Source organism: Sprattus sprattus, assembly GCF_963457725.1.
Source record: "Sprattus sprattus genome assembly, chromosome: 6".
NCBI classification, from domain to species: domain Eukaryota; kingdom Metazoa; phylum Chordata; class Actinopteri; order Clupeiformes; family Clupeidae; genus Sprattus; species Sprattus sprattus.
In genome coordinates, this window is record NC_137925.1 from 25,077,645 (window position 1) to 25,083,280 (window position 5,636).

The 5,636-nt window shown below is 46.7% G+C and overlaps 1 protein-coding gene across 1 annotated transcript in view; it reads left to right on the plus strand.

The window, feature by feature from the left end:
- The first annotated feature begins 702 nt into the window (after positions 1–702).
- The window catches only part of efemp2a (EGF containing fibulin extracellular matrix protein 2a), a 13,438-nt gene continuing 8,504 nt past the window's right edge, over positions 703–5,636 (plus strand). The window contains exons 1-2 of the mRNA XM_080840631.1: positions 703–947; positions 5,569–5,636. The exon at positions 5,569–5,636 is cut by the window's right edge and continues 236 nt beyond it. The gene's annotated coding sequence lies outside the window, so the exon portion shown is untranslated. The remainder of the gene's footprint in view (positions 948–5,568) is intronic.

Genomic DNA, 5,636 nt, shown 5'->3' on the forward strand with positions numbered 1-5,636 from the left:
TCAAAATGAGAGGGAGAGAGAGTGTGTGTGAGATGGAGAGAGAGAGTGCAAGATGGGGAGAGAGTGTGTGTGAGACGGAGAGAGAGAGTGTTTGTAAGATGGAGAGAGAGAGAGAGAGAGAGTGTGTCTTAGTTGGAGAGAGAGAGAGTGTGTCTTAGTTGGAGAGAGAGAGAGTGTGTCTTAGTTGGAGAGAGAGAGACTGTGTGTAAGATGGATAGTGTGTGTGAGATGGAGTGAGAGAGTGTGTGTAAGATGGAGAGGTGCAGACAGTGAGATATGGGGTGAAGTGAGGGGAGGGGAAAAAGAGCAGAAGGTTTTTTTTTGGCGAGCTGTGGGGGGTTCGTTTAAATGAAACCAGGTGCACCATGTGGCCGAGGCTTGTGTTTGTGAGCAGCGCTGGTGTGTGTGAATCTATGTGAGTTGTTGCCTGCGAATCGGGACAGATTTGGAATTTTGGAATTTGGGCCACAGACCAGGAATTTGCATCCTGTGGGGTCAGAGTAAGGGGGTGGGGGCGTCGAGGGGGGGTCTAGTGGGTGGAGGATGGCAGTGCAGGGGGGCTGGATGGAGAGGACGGGGGTGGTGGAATGGGCTGTCCCTCTCTTCCTCTCTTTCTGTCTTTCTCTCTCGCTCTCACTCCCCTGCATGGATTCAAGACTCCAGCTGTCGGATTTTATCCCACTCCCTCTCTTAGGGCCGAAGAAGAAGCATTAGGAGAAAGTAAGGACGAGGGCCACTCCAGTTAGCAGCAGAGAAAGTAGCCACTTGCTCTCACACACACACACACACACACGCACGCGCGCTCACTGACACACATAGCCAGGCTCACACAGAGGTCTGACCTGCAGCACCACCGGAAGAGAGGAGAGGAGAGAGTGGAGAACGAGAGAAGCCTGAGAGGGAGAGACAGACTGGGGGAAGAAAAAGGAGCTGAGGAGTTCCGGCCTGTGAGTATAAAAGATTCCAGTGTGTCTGTCTATCTGTGTGACTAGGTGTGTCTGTGTGTATGTGTGACTCGGTGTGTCTGTGTGTATATCTTTTTGTATGTGTGTGTTTTTAGAGAGAGAAAGAGAGGGGGAGAGAGAGAGAGAGAGAGTGAGTGTGTCTGAAGACAACTGTAGTGAAATACATGATTTTTTTTCCATACAGTGAGTTGGTGTGTTGTTGTCACACTGTGAGGGAGAGTATTCCAGGTATCTTCAAAGTATGGTAACGGACTATGTTGTCACAAAGTCTTCCTGAGTATGTATGTGAAATAGAGAAAGCAGAACAGATGTGAGGAGTGAACTGTACTGACTTGCTCCTATGCACACGTCACACTTACACCATTGCTGCCTTCCAAACTTCCACGGCTACAGAAGCTAAGGGGGGGCAGTCGGTCAGATTGCTTTACCACTCTTTGGACGTCTGACTCTCACCAACATGCGTATACAAAGTAACTCGACACCATCCCTTTTTCACTTCTTTTCAAAAACATTTTCAGTATGATAGGTCTGTGGGCAAAGACTCATTACGCAACATCTACTGTATGTGGGCATGATTACAGACCGTGACTACATGGGCATTGTTGCACAAAATCATTGCAAAATGACTCTGCCCCAATTTCCAGGGAGGATTTCACAACCACTTTTACGCAGAAGTGAAGTTTTAGGAATTATTATTGCACGTGGACCGGTCTAAATTATGCATTGTGACAGCTACTCAAAAAGCATATGGAGAAATGGTGTTTGGGGAACGAAACAGGTGCCATTAACAATAATTGCCTCCCCCCCCCGCGCATATAGCCTCACAAATGCTATTACTACAGGTATGACTTCATAGCCGAACACAGCTACTCTCACTGTTAGCACAAAGGCCTCCTCTGTACAGCTTAGACCACCATTTCATCATTTTGTTTATGTGTTTTAATAATGACTTGCATTTGACTTATTGGCCATTTATATGGTGGCTCTGTGACTAGAGCCTTCAGATAGAGGCAGGGAAGGGTGACAAGGTGCTTTCAGTGCCAAGGCTTCAGGCTGTTCTTACAGGCAGAGCTGCTTTTTCTAGAGCTGTGCCAGGTATTTTTTCGAAAACTTTAAATAATCTGAAGCACTGTAGCTTTCTGTTTCTCGAGCGTGTAATTGATTTGTGCCAATCTGCTGGTATGCATGAGGGGGGGCTTGGTTGCCTCCGCAGGGGGTGGCTCTCTGGCTGAAACGAATGATTCAGCAGTCTGGGATCGTTTTTGTCATGGGTCATATCAGCAACTTCATGGCTCATAAAGCCACAGCAATATATAACAACACATGTTACTACACATGTGTGTGTGTGTGTGTGTGTGTGTGTGTGAGAGAGAGAGAGAGAGAGAGAGAAAGACAGAGACAGAGAGAGAGAGAGAGAGAGAGAGAGAGAGAGAGAGAGAAAGAGAGAGAGGAAGTGTATTGACTTTTCTCTGTGTGTGGCCTTGCCACCTGCCACCCCCTCACCAAAAGGTCAGTCCCTAATAGGCCCATAAAAAAAAATCCACTTCATCAACTTTACAGTGAAAAGAAAAGTTTTTTTCTCCAGCTATTGAGACTAACTTGATTCAAATCTTAATTCGTGTAGAGGTCTTTATGTTAAAAGGCTCTTCCTTGCCAGACCCAGAGCAGGCGTATCAGATGCCATAGACCAAACCTCCCTGTCCTCAGAGCTATGAGTGACGGTTTAAATGTCCCTTTGGGACTGAGAGGCCTGCGTGCCAGAGATGGAGAGAGAGCTGGAGAGGGGCACAATGAGCTGGAGAGAGGGAGAGAGAGAGAGAGAGGGAGAGAGAAAGAGAGAAAGAGAGAAAAAGAGAGAGAGAGCTGAAGAGGGGCACAGCAGACGGCAATGAGAAACGTAGCGGCTGCTGACACAAAGGAAAATCACTCAATCCAGCACAATGCCGTTGACGTGAAGTGACTTATGGAGAGAACCATGCCCTTTGGAAAATATCAAAATTATGACCCATTCCCTCAGGCTGAAAATGCAGCTCAGTGGACCGTGACAAAGTAAACAGGGCCGCAGCCTTGCGCTGGCCACAGCAGTGTGTAGGCTCACACACACACACACACACACACACACACACACACACACACACTAACACTCTCTCTGTCCTGCGGCGCCACGTTGGCCGGGCTCCCGTTGTGGGGACGTCGGCCGTGAGTGCCAGCCTTGTCCCGAGCCACGCAAGGCCTGCATCAGACAGGCCACAGCCTGCCTTCTACGCTGAAGCCTTTTTTTTTTTTGTGACAGGGGTTTTCCCGGGAATGCGATACTCTGGGAATGAAAACATGGCCGTGTCCACTGTGACCCGGGATGGCAGTGTTGGCCACATCCTCGCCCGCGGGCATTCCAGTGGTGCGGGCGCCCCTCGGGGGGTTGTGCCTGTGCCCCCATGCCACAGTGGCCATTTTACTGTGAGTGACGCAGTGTCTGTCAGCTGTCCGAGGGGGTTGTTTGTTATCTGGTCAGGAGCTGGGTGGGTGTGTGTTTTCTTAAGGGTCCTGATCACTGGTGGACCCGAGCAGATGATTCTGGGTGTTTGTGCTCCTGTTGGGGGCCTGACAGGTGCGAGTCACTAAACCTTGTGTGTGTGTGTGTGTGTGTGTGTGTGTGTGTGTGTGTGTGTGTGTGTGTGTGTGTGAGAGAGAGCCTACACCTACTGTGTTTGTCTTATCAGGGTGGGAGATACATTGTCATGTATTTGTGAATTACAACACTATAAGAATACCCATAAAGTACATTGTGGTAGCTATACAAAAGACAAAGCCATTTCAAACGCTTGTCCTTTCAAATGCAAAGGACTCATTGTTGAGGATAATAGGATAAAGTCCAGCCTCAGTCGTACATTAACTCATTTGTGTGGCTCTGCCTTTCAGATCAATTCATCTTAATTTCTTTCAGTTCTCATGCCACAGTCATGTGAAGCCTTGAAGCTGGAAATAGCAGCGAAAATCAGACGCTGGAGGGTAATAATCTAATCATAGAAGCCTTCTGCGAGTGGACCTGTGTTGTATCACGGCGCACAGTCAGTTAGCGTCCAAGGTCACGTAACTCTCGAGTCTGTAGTGAATACTTCCCTGCGGTTTGGAACAGGAACCTGGCCATTAAAATTTCGGGGGCTGATATAGAGTCTGACTTCGCACATGGGGACCTGCACGTCGCTTTGTGGGTTGGTGTCACCCGTTGCGAAACACAATGGTTCAGGTCATACTTTACTGTCCCAAGACGTGTCTACTGGCTGGGCGCCTGTGTGTGTGCACATTCTTGCTGTTTGGAGAAATGACATAGTATACTTATCGACCTGTAGCTGGACACAGTTTCCATTGGGTGGGAGTATCACGGGATAGTGGAATTTCAACTTGGCGTGAAGTACAGAGCACGTCTGTGCCTCTTTCTGTGTGTGTGTGTGTGTGTGCGTGTGGTTGTGTGTGTATGCGCGTGCGTGTAACGTGTATGTATATTTAGATACTTGTATTTTGGATTATGTGATCATACATTTAGACCCCAGTAGTGTGTGCCTGTGTTTCCATGGAAACCCGGATGAAAGTGTTCGTGATTTTTCCTGGCTCTGTTTTTTGTCTAACTTACAGCTTTTCATGTACTGTAAAATTAGAAAAGGTTTTAATAGTATTTAGTTTGGCTGCTTGGAAACATTTTCTCTTCACCTGAACAGGCCCGGATGAGAAGGGAGCTTTGTTTGAGTGTGGGGAGTTATGTGTGTTTGTGTTTTACTCTGTGCTGTGCTGTGCTGTACAGTTGCTTACAGTTGTTACCACCAGTAGCCTATACTTACACAGGTACTTCTTTATATACTTAATCATACCTCACTTCTACCTCAACTGCTGCTAGTCTCAAATCAGTTTATATTACAATTCTGTGTCATATTCGAACTCTTACTGTACATATCATATTTGTTCATTTATTCCACTCTACATTTGCACACACTCTGCACTTTTATTGCTATTTTGCACTGGTTGGATGCATAACTGCATTTCGTTGTCTCAGTACTTGTACTCTGTGCAATGACAATAAAGTTGAATCTAAAAGCACAGAAAACTGCCTCACCATCATGATGTCTAAGGAACCATTGAAGTAGTCATTCTTAAACTTTGCTGAAGGTATCTGCCAGACTGTTGAACATCAGGCATTATTTTAACTAGTTTATGACTTAATGTTCCACATTTAAGATCTAATGCAACTTACTCAAGATGTATGTTAGAGACATAGGAAACAGTAGACTCTCATCTGCCTTGTGTTTTTATTGTAAAGCGTGTAGTCTGGAATTAACCAGCAGGGGGAGTCAGGTGTACATGCAGTAAAAATGGGCATATGTTAGGACTGCTGGCTGTTCCAGTCAACAGAACATAGCAGTCTTACAATCCTTTCACAGCCACTGGATTCTTTGTCCGACTTGTAAAAAAAAAGTTAAAACAGGTTGAGTGGATCATTGCCTCCCAGACGAAAAGGTATGTGTGCACAGCAGTGTGACCGTCAGCAGTGATGTTCCGGCAAATAAACTTATGCTCCCATTCCCTTTCTCTCCTTTCTCTTTCCCTGCAGATTCCATTGTGCTGCTGCTGTAAATCAAAGTGAACAGTTACCCTTGTCCAGACCAAAGGCGCTGCTTC